General features: G+C 39.6%; 1 protein-coding gene across 6 annotated transcripts in view; it reads left to right on the forward strand.

Moving 5' to 3' along the window:
- The first annotated feature begins 1,257 nt into the window (after window positions 1-1,257).
- The window catches only part of HIPK3 (homeodomain interacting protein kinase 3), an 84,119-nt gene continuing 70,055 nt past the window's right edge, over window positions 1,258-15,321 (forward strand). For 3 of the 6 annotated variants that reach the window (XM_040258974.1, XM_040258976.1, XM_040258979.1), the window contains exon 1: window positions 1,258-1,791. The gene's annotated coding sequence lies outside the window, so the exon portion shown is untranslated. Of the gene's footprint in view, window positions 1,792-2,240; window positions 2,664-15,321 lie in introns of those variants that run through there. The other 3 variants (XM_040258975.1, XM_040258980.1, XM_040258978.1) reach the window with 3 other exon arrangements.

Raw genomic sequence — 15,321 nt, forward strand, 5'->3', positions numbered from 1 at the left:
CTTGTTATCCTCCCTAACTTAAAAACTGTTTCCAAAACGTTATTTCCTACCGTCTCAGGGCATACTATCCTTTTCTCTTTTAAAGGCATCCTTCAAAATACTCTTCTCCCAGTTGGAAAAGCAGCAGGGAGTCAAGGTGTGGAGTTAAGTCAGGCTGCAAGTTGCCACTCCCCTTGCCCTGCCTCAGTTACTGCAAGAGCATACATCTGGGGATAAATCCTTGTGTGGTAGAGTCAATCCTCCTAGTGATTATGAAGGGAACAAAGAGAGGGCCCTTCCACACTTCAGAGAAAGGTGTTCTCATAAACACTAATTCAGGATAAAAAGAAACAGAGGAAATGAACATTTAAAAAGATTAACTCTGAATGATACCTTTAAGGTCAGTTGTTCAATAAGGAAAAGAAGCGAGGGAGTACAGACCAGGACTCGGCTGGATAATCTTGGGTAGGTCACTTAAACTTCTTTGAATCCTTGCCCTACTTAAAAAGAGTTTGGACCAAGGCTCTCTTAAGGTTCTTTCATCTATAAAATTCTATGGTTCTAGGATGGAACCATCCTAGAAGGGCCATTCTGTTGATTTCCTAGTCTCCAAGAGGGAGATAACTAGTTTCTGGGAGAGGAACTGACTGCCTTGATGGAGAATTATCAACGCAGAGGTGGGTGAACTTATTTACGGGGGTTCGGACCGTAGCGATGCTTTTGGAGAATTTCCACGAGGGTCTTTTCCTCGTTGTTTAACCTGATTTTACAATTCTCTTGACGCTTTGGGATGGCGGAGCGGGAAGAACCTATTCAGACTGGGATTGTTCATTTCAAGCATTTCCCCCTTCCTTATTATTAAATCTTAAAAAAAAAAAAAAACCCCGCCAAGAAACAGATCCGAAAGGGGTGGCAGGGGAAACTATGATTACGGGATCTCGAAAGGCCTGTAAAATGCGCTTCCGCATTTTCATCTTTTCTTTGGCATTAGGACCTTTTAAAAAATAGATTTTTGGCGGAGTGGGCCCAAGAATGAGGTTCAGAACAGTAGAGGGGGTGCTGGCGTCGGGCAGCTCCGGATCGGGCTCTATCCGGCCGCCAGGCGGGCTAGAAGCTACAAGGGCGCGGCCGCGGGCGGGCGGGCCCCGGGGAGGGGCTTTGCGGAGGCGCCGCGGCCCGACCCGAGCGGGGCCGCCGGGGCTCGGCGCGCAGAGCGGCCGGGCGGGCGGTGGCGCTGCGGAGGCGGCGACTTGAGGCCGGCGGGCGCGGAGGAGGGGCCCGAGACTGGGGCGGCCGGCGGCAGCCGCCTCGGTGACGACTCCCGGCAGCGCGGCGACCAGAGGAGGCCGAGCCCCGGGCCCCGCCGTCGCCGCCGCCCCGGGCTGTCTTCCTTCTCCTCCAGTCTCGGCGGGGGCGTCAGGAATGGGCCCCAACCGCCGCGGGCCCCGCACGCTGCGCCGTCCGTAGGCCCCCCAGCAATCGGAGGTCGGCCGGCCGGCGTCTCACCAACCCTCACCCCAGCCGAACCGTCCCCACCCCAAACCCCCGGGAAGGAAGATGAGGGAAACGGGCCCGGCGCTCAGCAGCCAGAGCAGCAGCAGCAGCAGCAGTGGTCGGGGGAGGGTGTTTCGCCGTTTCCTCTCAGCCGCCAGGACAAGATGGCAGCGTCCGCGGAGAGGGGCTGAGCCCGGGCTGGGTGGTGCCGCCTGCTGAAGCGCTTGGCTCCCTGTCCCCGGCACGGCCCCGCACCCACCCCGGACATGCTCAGGGCTGCGGCCGCCCGAAGAGGGGAGAGCGCAGGCCTCTAGGAAGGTAAGGGACTAGGGTAAGGGGGCGCCCCCACCCCGGGGCGGGGGTTGGCGGTGGCGGGGGGAACGGCTTCACCAGCCGCGCCTGCGTTCGGAGGGCCAGCGGGCCCCTCCTCCAGACCCTCCCTGGGCCCGACGCCCCCTGAGCGGTCCGCACCCGTCGCGCGGTCCGCACCCGGATCCGCATCTCCTGTGCGCTCGTGCTCCGCGTTTCCGCCAGGCCCCCTTGGGGTGGCGGATCCAGCCGTCTCCCTCGAGGCCGAGGCGCCCCAGGCCCGAGGCCGCCGGACGCGGGGGGCCGCGCGTGGTTCCTGCGCGCGGTTCCTGCGCGCGGTGGCGCAGCCTCCGGGAAGCCGCGCTGGGGCTGGGCCCGGCGGCCCCCGCCGCCCCCTGCCAGGGTTGCGCAACGGCTCTTCCCAGCAACCGAAGTTTTGTTTAGTCCCACTGGTGGCGGGGGTGGGGGGGGCTCTTCCCTCCCCGCAGCCTGGGCCGTCACTACGGAGACCTCTTGTCTTTCATTAAGGGGAACAAACACAAACACACGCACGCACGCAACTTGAGCGCCGCGGCCGATGGCTGCGTCCCTGGCTTTGTGGCCCAGTCCCCAGCGTCGTCGGGCGGCGGGTCCGGAGGGTGTCAACTCGAGGGACGTGAGTGCGTGTGATTGTTGGGGAGGAGAAATGTGATCCGCCGCTCCGCGTCCCCCGCCGCGGCCGGAGGAAGGCGTGGCGGCCGCGCGGCGGGTCTGTTGCCGGCGTCTCTCGTTACGGTGGCGGCCGCCCGCTTCCCTTCGCGGCGCTGGGAGAACTCGCGGAAAGACTTCGGAGGAGAGAATGTCTGTTTTCCTGTCGAGAGGGAGACGGCTGTTTTAACATGGTATGTAGCTCTCGGCGAAGCCTGTTGTTTCCCAATCTTATCTCTGCTTGAGGAATTGCGCTGAAGGGTGTGTGCGTAAATTACCTTGGACCTGTTACAGAGCAGTCACAACACGTTCAGTCCTTGAACCGTGTTTTCACAATCTCTTGCTGCCCTGTTAGAATGTATTTTTCCACCTGTCAGTCGCTGCTTCTTATTAAAAGGAGCTTCTGTTAGCAACAGAGTTTTTCAGATTATCGTCCAGTTTACAGGCAAAGCTCATGGTTGATTCCATTGTCAACTTTGATGTCTCTCTGGTCTAGGGCCAGAAAAGTTAGCTGGTAAACCAGCCTGTGCCTCTGTTTAGTAGTTTTGTGATTATTATAATTATTTTCTATTTTAGGTATTTGCCTCTTAGCTGTAGCTTCTGAAGATGAAGGGTTTATATTTAAACCGTTTCCGTTTATTTCCAAGTTTTAATTACTGGGCGCTTTAAAATTTTAAGAGGTTCTCTTAATCAAATTTTTGATGAGAACTTTTAAGCAGGATCGGTGAGTTTTGTTACCCAACTAAAAACATTTTAATCCTGCATTCTCAATTTTTCAGAAGCTAGGCAAGCCTCACCATATGTTTGATAAGTCTAAATTCTGCTTATGCTTGCAAGTGCGGTGCTAATTTTATACAATGAGCCATGATAAGATTTTGATAGGTCATGATTAAACTTAGGATTTAAGTAAACAAAATAAGACCGACCCTTTTTGTTTTCTTAAAAAAATAGTTTTTATAGTTTTGTTGGTTACCTCATGCCTTCATGCCACTTAAGAGTAATTGAGATGTACCAACCAGGTAAAGTTCCATGCTTTTTAATCAACAAACTGTTTCTTGGTATAGTTATGGGTGTATTCGTGAAGTATAGGGTACTCTTGTTTGTGAAATACGATGGTTGAGGTTTATTTTTTTTTCATATTTTTGAAACGTTTTTAATTTGTGTAAAGGTAAAGATGTGCTGATACATTTGATATTTTGGATATTTCATTGTGTGCGTTTCTTTTTTGTATTTATGGGAAAAATTGAATAATTTAATTTGTTCCTTAATTTTTTATACTCTAGGGATTATATTTAAAAAATTTTTGTGGAGAGCCTTAGCTTAAACCTATGTTTTAGAAAGATAAAATGAGCTTGAACTCTAGAACAGAGCCAGCATTAAATGTTTCAGATTTATATTTGGACACTGCTGACTATAGTAGCTAAACATACATATTAGGCAAGCAGATCATAACCTGGTGAGCCAGTCTTAGTTTATTGTCATAATACCTTTTCCATTGAACTTGTCATTATCTTGCTTATAAACCAGTCATTGGCTTCTGGGCATGGAGTTTTAGAGTCACATAAAAGTGGATGATTTTTATGGAATAATTCTTCTTGTAAACATGCTTGAAAAGAAGCTTCAGATCATACTATTTTAATTTTTTGGATGTTCTGTCATGGGTATCATAAAACAAGGTGCAAATTACAGAGGTGGGTTTCTGTAGCTAGTAAGGCAGGGCACATAAGTATTTGTTGAATGCAGATTATTGAAAGCCCCACCCCCCCTTTTTTTTTCTTGCACCTTAAAATAGCAGCAGCTGTCAAGTGAACTTTTTCATTGAGCTTTGTTTTAAATATTTGATATATCAGCATTGAGGGCATCTCTATGGAAGGACAGATGAAGAAAATGTAAATTTCAGAGTGCTAAAATGCTGTTTCCCAATCCTATTTCACATCCATTGAATGGAATACTTGTTTGAGTGTTTCCATTTGAATGTTAGAATGATTTATTCTGGTAACTTTTGACGTTGATTTTCTTAATGTGATGATATGGTAGATTAGAATTGCATTATTGGTGGTTAGTTAATTCAGAGTCTTTAAAAATACATAGTTTCCATCGTAACTTTACTTATGTTTGAATTTGGAGATGAAAGTATCATGGCAATATTTAGATTTAAGGGTGTTTTAAGGACCTTTGAATTTTTCCACATTTAAAGAATCTGTCCAGAATTATTTTTGCTTCTTAACTATTAAAGGACATAAGATGCTTTGCTGCATGATTATATTGTTGGTACCGAAAGAAACCTATGTGAAATTTCTTTGTTTGCAGCTGTCCTAGTTTCCTAATGTCTGAAGTTGAGACTCCCAGTGTGATATGTTTAACTTGGAAGTTACTTTTGATGACAAACCCTAGAACTTTGTAAAAATCAAGGAACCTATCAGTGTATTTTATTTTAAAAGAGCCCCTCCCTGTTCCCTCGTGTGCCCCCTCCCACCTCCCCCACTTGCTGAAAGCTTTGTGGTGGGTATAACCTTTTCTGTGTAATGTGAATGTAAGTCTAAATGAGTTATTTGAAATGTCCTTTCTGATTCTGGATTCAGCTGCTTAAAAAATTTATATATATACACACACATGCATATATATATATATATAGTTGTCTAATACGTTAAAGCATACAATATAAGTTGAATATAGGGCTATAGATTTGGAATAGAAGTTTTAAATTAGTGGAGGATTTTAGGATTAGCCAAAGTCCACTCCTTTTAGTTGGATTGATATAATTAAGAGTGATTTGGGGGCAGAACAGTTTAATATTAGTGTGCTGCTTCTGAAGCTTTGTCACAGCTGTCCTTTTTTAAAAATCGTAATCACTGTCAAGCCAGAACAGATATTTGGAGGATGTATGTTACACATTTTACCCGAATATTTGTCGAATTAGACCTTGACCAATTTGGCGGATCAGGCTGTTCTCCACAGTTGCTACTTGGGCCATGTGCGACTACACAGAGGCAACATGTTGTCTCGGTTCTGAAGCACACCACTGAGTGCTAGGGCGCTAGAGCTGCTCTCACCACTGCTGTGGGAGTTAAGAGAACTGGATGAGTATTGGAAATACTGTATTTTTAGGGTGGCATTTATAGTTTGTGGACAGTTACGACACTAAGCTGATTTACTTTGTCTTTCATATTTAGTAGTTAATGGCAAGAAAGCTGTCTTCTTTTTCTTTGAAAGCTGTCTTTTTCTAATGCAAAAGTCTTTGGAATGAAACAAACCAAGATAATATTTTTTTACCTTACGTGCATTTTATTTTGATCCAAACAATTGGTCTAATTTTCTGAGTGAGCATTTTTCACTCCTCAGGGAGACTGAGGGGAAGGGAAGGTAGAGGGGAGATGCTTCAGAGGAAGCTGGGCTGTGGTGGGGGTGATGGTGAGGCCTGGGTTTCATTGGATTTGAGAGACTTAAGAAATCTGTTTTAAATGTTCAAGTTGCTAGAAACCAGAGTTCTCTTAGTTGTAAAGGCAATGAAATATTGTGGTAGCTTGGAGGAAAGATTATGAATATGGCATTGGCACCTGCCGAATGATCATTCTTGTGAAATAATATGTTTATCATCCTTGACCAGTTTTTAAATCCTCCCCAGCCCCCAATTTAGTTTCCTTAAAGTATAATTTAGGGAAGATAAACTTTGTATACAATAAAAAAAAAAGAACATGTTACAGGCCTATCTTGAAATTAGAGGTGTGACGAGAACAGAACATATTGTCATTCTGATGAGTTTGATTTATGGGAATAATATTTTTAGTTTTTGGAGACCCTTAAAAATAAAACTGAAGTGCACTTAATATGCGAATTTAGGTTTTACGAAACACAGGCTTCTTTGTTACACAGTTCATTTTTACATTCTAAGAGGAACATCTCTTTTAAAGATTAGACTTCCAGATACTTTTTGGTGTTGCATTTTCTTTCTTGCTTTGTCTTTCTGTGTGTGTGTGTGTGTGTGTGTGTTGTTAAATGGAAAGGTGGTTACACCTAAAAGAAGTAGAGGTTTGTGGACTAGGGAAAAATAGTACTTGGCTTCTCTGAACTGTACCTTTTTCCTTGATCTAAGTGAAGTGAAGTTGCTCACTTGTGTCCGATTCTGCGACCTCATGAACTGTACTCTGCCAGTCTCCTCCATCCATTGTATTTTCCAGGCAAGAATACTGGAGTGGGTTGCCATTTCCTTCTCCAGAGGGAATCGAACCTGGACCTCCCGCAATGCAGGCAGTCTCTTTACAGTCTGAGCCACTAGGGAAGTGAGGATCCAAGTTGTGAAAAACTGGTTATTTAGTATAACTCTTTGGTCACATTGAAAATAAGAGATTGCCAGGGGTGGTCAGATTTAGTTCTTTTTCATGTATTTTAGTTTTTATTAATGCTGGAGTACCTTTTCTAATTGGAAAAAAATTGTTTTAAGTTTGATAGATATTGAAATAATCAAATCAGCAGACTGAATCACTCTCTCCCTCCTTTAAAATTTTGTAATCATTTATTATAAATTATATTTGATTACACACGAATTACCAAGGAAATTGTCTTTAGGATTTGATAGAAAATATAAAGCTTGGCTAATTAATTGGCTAGTATTTGACTAGCCAATTAATCCATTTTAGAAATTTTAAAAAGTGTTTGATTTACTAAAAAAGCATTTATATTAACTTCAAACTCTTCAACTTCTTCCTGCTTTGTTGCATATTGTTCATAAATAAAATATGTTACAGTTTTTGAAAAACAGAAGGTAAACTTTGCAGAAAATAACTTGTTTAAAAATGTTTCCTCCTCTATAAAGCAATTATTTTAAAGGCGTAAAAACTTCATTACCGTATATATTGACTGTGTGTTATCTGTTTAATAATACATCAAGAGTCTTGTAGGTCTGGTAAACTATACTACTTTAGATAAATAATGCTCAGTCTTACATAGTTAATAAGTTAGATGGACTGATAACATTGAAAATTGAACCTGACTTTCTAGAGACATTTTTTTTTAGAGTATAATACTTCTGAGGACTTTAAATCTGTAATTTATTGTAACTTTTAATGAGATTAAATAGGGTACAGTGACATAAAACCACAATGAAAATTAGAGGTTATGTGCTAGATAGCCGATAGCTATGATGCTGTGTTTCACTACATTCTCAAAACAAAACATGTTTTGGGCCAGTCTCAGTGGAGACAATACAGGTATCTCTATAGTATATTAGTTATAGTTTTGTATTTTAAGTTAGATAAGAATAGTATTGGGTTCAAAAGTATTGGGTTTTTAATCCAGTTAGTATGCTTTAAATATTTTTTTGTAGCTGGATCATTGACTCTGACCACAAATAAATGAAATTTTATTATGATAGGTAAAACAATGATAAATAAGTATATGAACGTTATCTAGTACATGTTTGAGTGCCCATTAACTGCAAATTACTGTCTATGGATGAAGAGTAAGACATGATAATCTCTGCTTTGAGAAAGTATATGCTATGAATTTTATTTTTGTGATAATCTTTCCATCAAGTCTAGCCAATTTAGTAGTGTAATAGCCGTATATTGCCTAATAGAGATGTGTTGTGTTATTTAGTCGCTAAGTCGTGTCCAACTATTTTGTGACCTGTGAACTGTAGCCTACCAGGTTTCTCTCTCTGTGGGATTTTCCGGGCAGGAATACAGGAGTGGATTCTCGTTTCCTTATCCAGGGAATCTTCCCAACCTAGGTATTAAATCTGCGTCTCCTGTATTGGCAGGCGGATTGTTTATCATTGAGCCACCAGGGAAGCGGTTGAGTAGTGTAATTGCCTTTATTGCCTTATGGAGACATACATATGTTAATTTAAGTGAAGGAGAGCGTCATTTCTCAAATACGGTTAATTTCATTCTCTTATTCTCTAGTGGTTTCTTCTGGACTTGCCCAATTCTTGTATTGCCTGAGAAAGTTATTATAGGATTGCCTCTTCTAATTATATTATTACTTTCTGTTTGGAGTAGGGCTCTCCAGATCTCATTCTTATGCCATCTGTGGGAAGAAAACAGGTGAAAACTGGGTATAGATAGAACTTCATTTTAAGGTACTTTTAAAAATATTGAAATTTCTGGCTATAACTCATTTTAAAACCACTCTTCAGAAGGGATATTATTTGTGTACTTAATTTGTGTAAATCAAGTCTGTCTTATGTTGAAGTCCTTTTAACAATCATGCAAAAGGCAAGTGTTATATTGTGTTTCTGCTATTACAATAGCGTATGATAAATTCTTATGAACTTTGACAATTTGGTAACATTTTGATATCTTATACATGTGTATTTAAAATGGAATTCTTTTTCTTTTTGGCCACACTGTACATCTTGCAGGATCTTAGTTCCCCTACCAAGGACTGAACCCAGGCCCCCACAGTGAAAGTTGTGAGTCCTAACCCCTGGACCACCAGGGAATTCTCTAAAATTGTTTTCTGTATGGGAACCTACTCAGAGTGTTAGGGACTATAACATAATTGGTTTCCTAATAGCTTTTGAGTAGAAAATAGTTGCAATGCTTGCCTTGTCAGTTGCCCTAAGCCTAGTGTGACAGTGCTGGAAGTATTTCTAGTGGCTACTTTGAAACTTGCAAAATGACTTTTAAAATATCTCATACCTGCAGCTATATCTAGCTTGAAATTGTTTCCTATTAATCTGATTGGAAGAAAATAAAATATCTCAATTTATAACCTATTTTTGTAAAATAATATATTCCATTGTAGGGGAAAGGTTACATTAAAAAAATATAAAATCATATCTAAACTGTTCTTTGGTCAGAGACCATGTCTCAAAGGTTTTTATATCTCTTCAACTGCCTGCTTGACATTGGGAAATCAAATATAATTATCATTGATAGTGTGATAGTGAAGTCGCTCAGTCGTCTCTGACTTTTGCGACCCTATGGACTGTAGCCAACCAGGCTCCTCTGTCCATGGGATTTTTCTAGCCTAGAGTACTAGGATGGGTTGCCATCTCCTCCAATAAAAGTAGTCATAAATCATAAAAGTAGTCAAATACTGGCATACTTTATTGAGTAGCTTGACTGGTACCTGGCCAAGCAATTGTGAATGTATCAAAGACCCATTTGACTTCTCAAAACACTATTTTTCCCCTCACCTCCTTAATTCTAGCAAATGAGTTTGTTTCTTAGGTAGAGGTCAACAGACATCAACTTCTTCCAGATTTCCAACCCTTTGCTTCCGAGTTTAACTTCTGCTGTCACCCATTTTGTTTTTCCACTACTCTCTCAAGAAAAGAAATACCTCTTTTCCTCCAAGATACTCCCTGTTCTTTTTTGTCGATTTCATCCTAAAATGTTTTTCAGCATCTTGAACCTATCCAGTAACTTCAGTTTCCTTCTTTTTCTTGACCCCTTTTCTTCAACCTTAAACAAGCATCTTTTAATTGTGCCTCCAAAGGTCTGCAGACCTATCTTCCCTACTCTATTTCTTCCACATTTCTTAATGTGTACGCTAGCCTCTACTTGCAGTCCATGGGGTCGCTAGGAGTTGGATGCGACTGAGCGACTTCACTTTCACTTCTCACTTTCATGCATTGGAGAAGGAACTGGCAACCCACTCCAGTGTTCTTGCCTGGAGAATCCCAAGGATGAGGGAGCCTGGTGGGCTGCCGTCCATGGGGTTGCACAGAGTCGGACACGACTGAAGCAGCTTAGCAGCAGCAGCAGCAGCAGCAGCAGCCTCTACTTGACAGTATAGCTCTCTGTCCATGCCACTCTGGTGAAGTTAGTCCCGCTAAGCTCTCCAGTAGTTTTCTTTTATTCGTGGTTTGTGTATTTCTCCAGATGATTACATCCAGTCACTATTCAGTTCTGAGCTTCTTGTAGCTCATCTTCTGAATTGTCTCCTGAACTCCCTATTTTTCCTGTACAGGTAGCTCAAACTGAATTAATAATCTTACTTCCAAATTTGTTCCTTTTTCTGTATTTCCTTTTTGGTATTCATATTTATTTTCTGTTGTGGTTTTAATGTTTGAAACTTAAAGTCTTAAACTATTATTTTTTCTGATGAGTGTATTAAAAAAATAATACTAAAAACAAGACAAACAGCCATAACTGCTTTGCAAAACAACATCTTTCAGTTTTTATCAAGTCTCCTTTTTGGAAATCCATATTAAGAAAATAAAGTATGTATAAAAACTATATGAAAATATTATTTACAACTTTATAAATGTGAAAAAACTGGGAAAAAAGCAGTCTAGCAACTTACGATATGCATATGTGGTAGAATATTATGCTGCTGTTTAAAATAAGAGTAAAGAGAACAAATTGACATCAGGTTATACATGTATTACGATTATAAGCATGTAGTAAAACATACATTAGAATGACTGAAGGAAATGTTTTTATGCAAAATGTTAAATTTCACAGATTAGTCCACTTATTCTAGACATCTGATTTCAAGTAACGATAAGGCTTAGTGATAATTTTTACTCTTGGATTTGCAAGGCTTCTATGAATAAATAACATTTAAGTCATAACGTTGTGATATGATCATTTTGGCATAGTCATCATGTATAGTTAATATGGAATCATTAGTTTTACATATGAGATTCTATCTGGCCTCTTACACAATTGCCTGAAAAATGGCATGAGGTCAGTTTTGGCCAATAAGAAATTTTTAGTTATTATCTGGAGGATAAATTTCTCATCAATAAGCTATAACTACTTTGTGGCCATTTTTAAATGATTTAGTGTGTTTTTGTTTTATGCCATGGAATCAGTAGCTAGCCTTAATTTTGAATTAAAAATTAGGGGCTTTCCTGGTGGCTCAGTGGTAAAGAATCTGTGCACCTATACAGGAGACTCAAGTTTGATCCCTGATCCAGGAAGATCCCACATGCAGCAGAGCAACTCAGCACCTTGGCCACAGCTATTGAGCCTGTGCTCTAGAGCTTGGGAAATGCAACTTTTGAGCCCACGTGCTGCAACCATGGAAGCCAGCTTTCCTCAAACCTGTACTCCACAACAAAAGCCACTGCAAATAGAAGCTTGCCCAGTGCAAAGGAGAGTAGCCCCTGCTCACTTCAGCACAGCCAAAAATAAATAAAATAAATTATTTAGGAAAAAATGTGTTAGATATTACAGGCAATTTCAATCTCAATTACTTTCTTTTTTAAAAAATTTATTGAAGTATAGTTGATTAACAGTGTTGTGTTAATTTCTGATGTATAGCAAAATGATTTGTTTATACATATATATATACATATGTATATCATTTTTCATATTTTCCATTATGATTTATTATAGGATGTTGAATATAGATATTGAGTATACTGTATACCCTGTGGTATATAGTAGGACCTTTCTGTTTACCAGTTCTATGTATAATAGTTTGCACTGCAGTCCCCACTCTCAATTCATTGCCCCTGCCCACTTAACAATCACAAGTCTGTTATATTTGTGAGTCTGTTTCTTTGAATTAAAATTTTTTTGAGTTAAACTTTCTTAATCGTGTTTTTATCTTTTAATGCATTAGTGTTGTTAAGAAAACTCTTTAGCCAGATAAATCTTGAGTTTTTCTTATCATTATAATTCTGATACATATAATTGTATGGTATCCTATATGACAGCATGGCTTTTTACACTGATATAGCAGATTTTTTTCAGTGTTTCTGTGAGCTTGTTGTGGAAGAAATAAATGTTTATGTGACCCTTGCTAAATGGATATAAATCTGCAGTTTTAGTTCACAGCTTATTACATGCAACCCAACAACGTGTCACTTTAAGAAGTTAATGGTTAGAGGCAGTCAGAGCCAAACAGAAGCAGTTGTAATAGTTTCTAAGAATTCAGCAGTCCTCTAAGAGTACTTTTGAGAAGCTGATTGTTTTTCCTCTGTAGGGCTTTATGAATTCCTTTGTTCTTTAGTTTTTTTTCTGGCTTTCTTAAGGATATCCATTGTAAATTTCTGCCCTGTCCTCTTCCTCAAATTTGTCGTGAGAATAAGAGTGAGATCTTTGTTTTCCTTAATATAGTCTCGTTTCTGTTCCTTCTATTGTTTCTCGTTTGATGCCATAGAGGTTCCAGGAGCGCAGGATTTCCTGACGCCGTTGTGAAAGATCATCTTCACAAGATGTATATGACATTTAAAATTCGAAAGTAAAGTTTCTTTACTTAGAAAGGTTTTTGAAGGTACTTCACTAAATTCCTCAAAAAGGACTTTTCTGTAAAATGGCTTATCTGGCAACCAGCTATGAAGAGAGAGAACATAATTGAAGGGAGAGAAAAAATTACGAATTTGGCAGTGTAGATCGCATCAAGAACATACAGGGTCTTGACATAATTTGGAAAGAACAAGGAATTGACTTTTTTGTTCCAGTTTATTTTTTCAAGCCCTAAAATGTCTTCCATAAAGATTTTTCAAAACCAGAAGTACTAAAATCAAGCTCATGCAACTGTAAATACTTGTCTCTTCAGCTCTTAGAAATGCAGAACTGTTATTAGTGTGTGCATGGTGGTGGGCACTACCGTTCTCACTTCACACTAGCTTTTAGACTTTCAGCTCTTGTAGTATATGTAACTCTTGAGTGATCTCCTAGTTATTTATGAAGAACACTGTGTAGAAGGAGAATCTTAAAATTGTTTATTTAGCATAGCCCATAATTTAAAAATTTTTTGTAGAACTTGACCTTTAATTCTTTAAATGTTCATTTAGAACTTTGAACTCATCTTTTTTAAAAATCTTAACTTGTCAGCAGCATTTTTTTTTCCTTATATTGCTTGATCAGCAGTGGATGTTTGATCAAATTATTAATCTATGATTCAGCTTCCTCTGAATTGTTTCAGAGGTGTTTTCGGTTAGGAGATATTCATGCTTTAACGGTTGGTTACATGGATTTTTGTTTTAATAAGAAATAAAAATTTTGTAGTGATTCTTTTGGGACAGACTTTCCTACAAAGTAGAAGACAGTTCATTTGGCTTTCTAGAAGGGAGTTATTCATAACCTAAAGATGTAAGGCTGTTTAATTTTTCTAATAATCCATTGGTAAGTACTGGCATTGGTAGATATTATGTGATGAATTTAAGGAAATTTTCTTTTGTATTTGTTTTATAAACTAGATTTGAATTATGAATCTTAAGTTTATTTCAATAAAAAGAGTTCTTCACAGCAACTTTTCATTTTCAGTCAACTTTTCTGTCAATATTTCTATTTCTGAGTTTTGATTTTTACATAGCTTCAAAAAAATCTAGAGAATTATATGCTTTAGAAAATGTAGTTCTTAAATACTGTTTTTCATTAACTCTCTTCTAGCCTTTCTAAAGACTTGTATTGGCAGGGTGAATTCTAGCAGCTTTGAAATGTCCAACGGATCACTTTCTGTTCCAAAAGTTGGAATGTTTTGCTAAGTCAGATGAAGCTTGTTATTTAACATGCTGATTTGTGTTATAGTCAACACATTCCCTAGATGCTTTGTTCACAATACTGCTGGAAAATACCCAAGACTTTAGTGTTTTCAAATAAATGTTTTGTAGGTACCTGAGACAGCAGGTTTATTTTATGAAGCTTTACAGTTTGAAGTGGTTCATGTATATGCGGTTTCTTCCATGCAATATTTTAGTATCAGTAAAGTCCTGGATATAATAGATACAGTGACCTGTTTAATAATATAGATATTAAAAATGCCCAGTGAAGAGTTAAACTTACTATTCACACTAAAAACTTACTTTCTGGCATACCCTGTCTTTTATTTCTAAGAAGACTTGCTGTTTTGTTTTTTATAAATATGTACTTTAAACAAAGTAATTGAAAAAGGAAAGCGTGACTAGGTACTACTTTTTATTGACTAAATATTGCTAGTCATATAGTTTCATTTTCTGATTCCTGTTGTAGAACCTTGTTTAGGCTAGTACTAAGGTTCTCTGTCTTTCAAGAATAAAAAAACTCTTATATTGTCAATTTATTGGACCACATAGTGAAATACTAGTTTTAGTCTCTATTGATTGAAGAAATTACATAATGATCCAAAGCTTCAAAAGCAAGTGTGAATTAAGTAATATATTTTAATGAAAAGATTTCCTGTCACTGCTTATGAATACTTTTTTTTATTAACGGGAGCACATGATCCCAGGGACTTACTCTGTGCCTGACAATTCTAGGTGATCTAGGCCATACGCTAATAAAGTGATGCTCAAAATTCTCCAAGCCAGGCTTCAGCAATACATGAACCGTGAACTTCCAGATGTTCAAGCTGGTTTTAGAAAAGGCAGAGGAACCAGAGATCAAATTGCCAGCATCCACTGGATCATCAAAAAAGCAAGAGAGTTCCAGAAAAACATCTATTTCTGCTTTATTGACTATGCCAAAGCCTTTGACTGTGTGGATCACAATAAACTGTGGAAAATTCTGAAAGAGACGGGAATACCAGACCACCTGACCTGCCTCTTGAGGAATCTGTATGCAGGTCAGGAAGCAACAGTTAAAACTGGACATGGAATAATAGACTGATTCCAAATAGGAAAAGGAGTATGTCAAGGCTGTATATTGTCACCTTGCTTATTTAACTTCTATGCAGAGTACATCATGAGAAACGCTGGGCTGGAAGAAGCATAAGCTGGAATCAAGGTTGCCGGGAGAAATATCAATAACCTCAGATATGCAGATGACACCACCCTTATGGCAGAAAGTGAAGAGGAACTAAAAAACCTCTTGATGAAAGTGAAAGAGGAGAGTGAAAAAGTTGGCTTAAAGCTCAACATTCAGAAAACTAAGATCATGGCATCCGGTCCCATCACTTCATGGCAGATAGATGGGGAAACAGTGGAAACAGTGGCAGAGTTTATTTTGGGGGGCTCCAAAATCACTGCAG

This window comes from Oryx dammah, unplaced genomic scaffold (genome assembly GCF_014754425.2).
Source record: "Oryx dammah isolate SB20612 unplaced genomic scaffold, SCBI_Odam_1.1 HiC_scaffold_17, whole genome shotgun sequence".
In the NCBI taxonomy this organism is placed as follows: Eukaryota; Metazoa; Chordata; class Mammalia; order Artiodactyla; family Bovidae; genus Oryx; species Oryx dammah.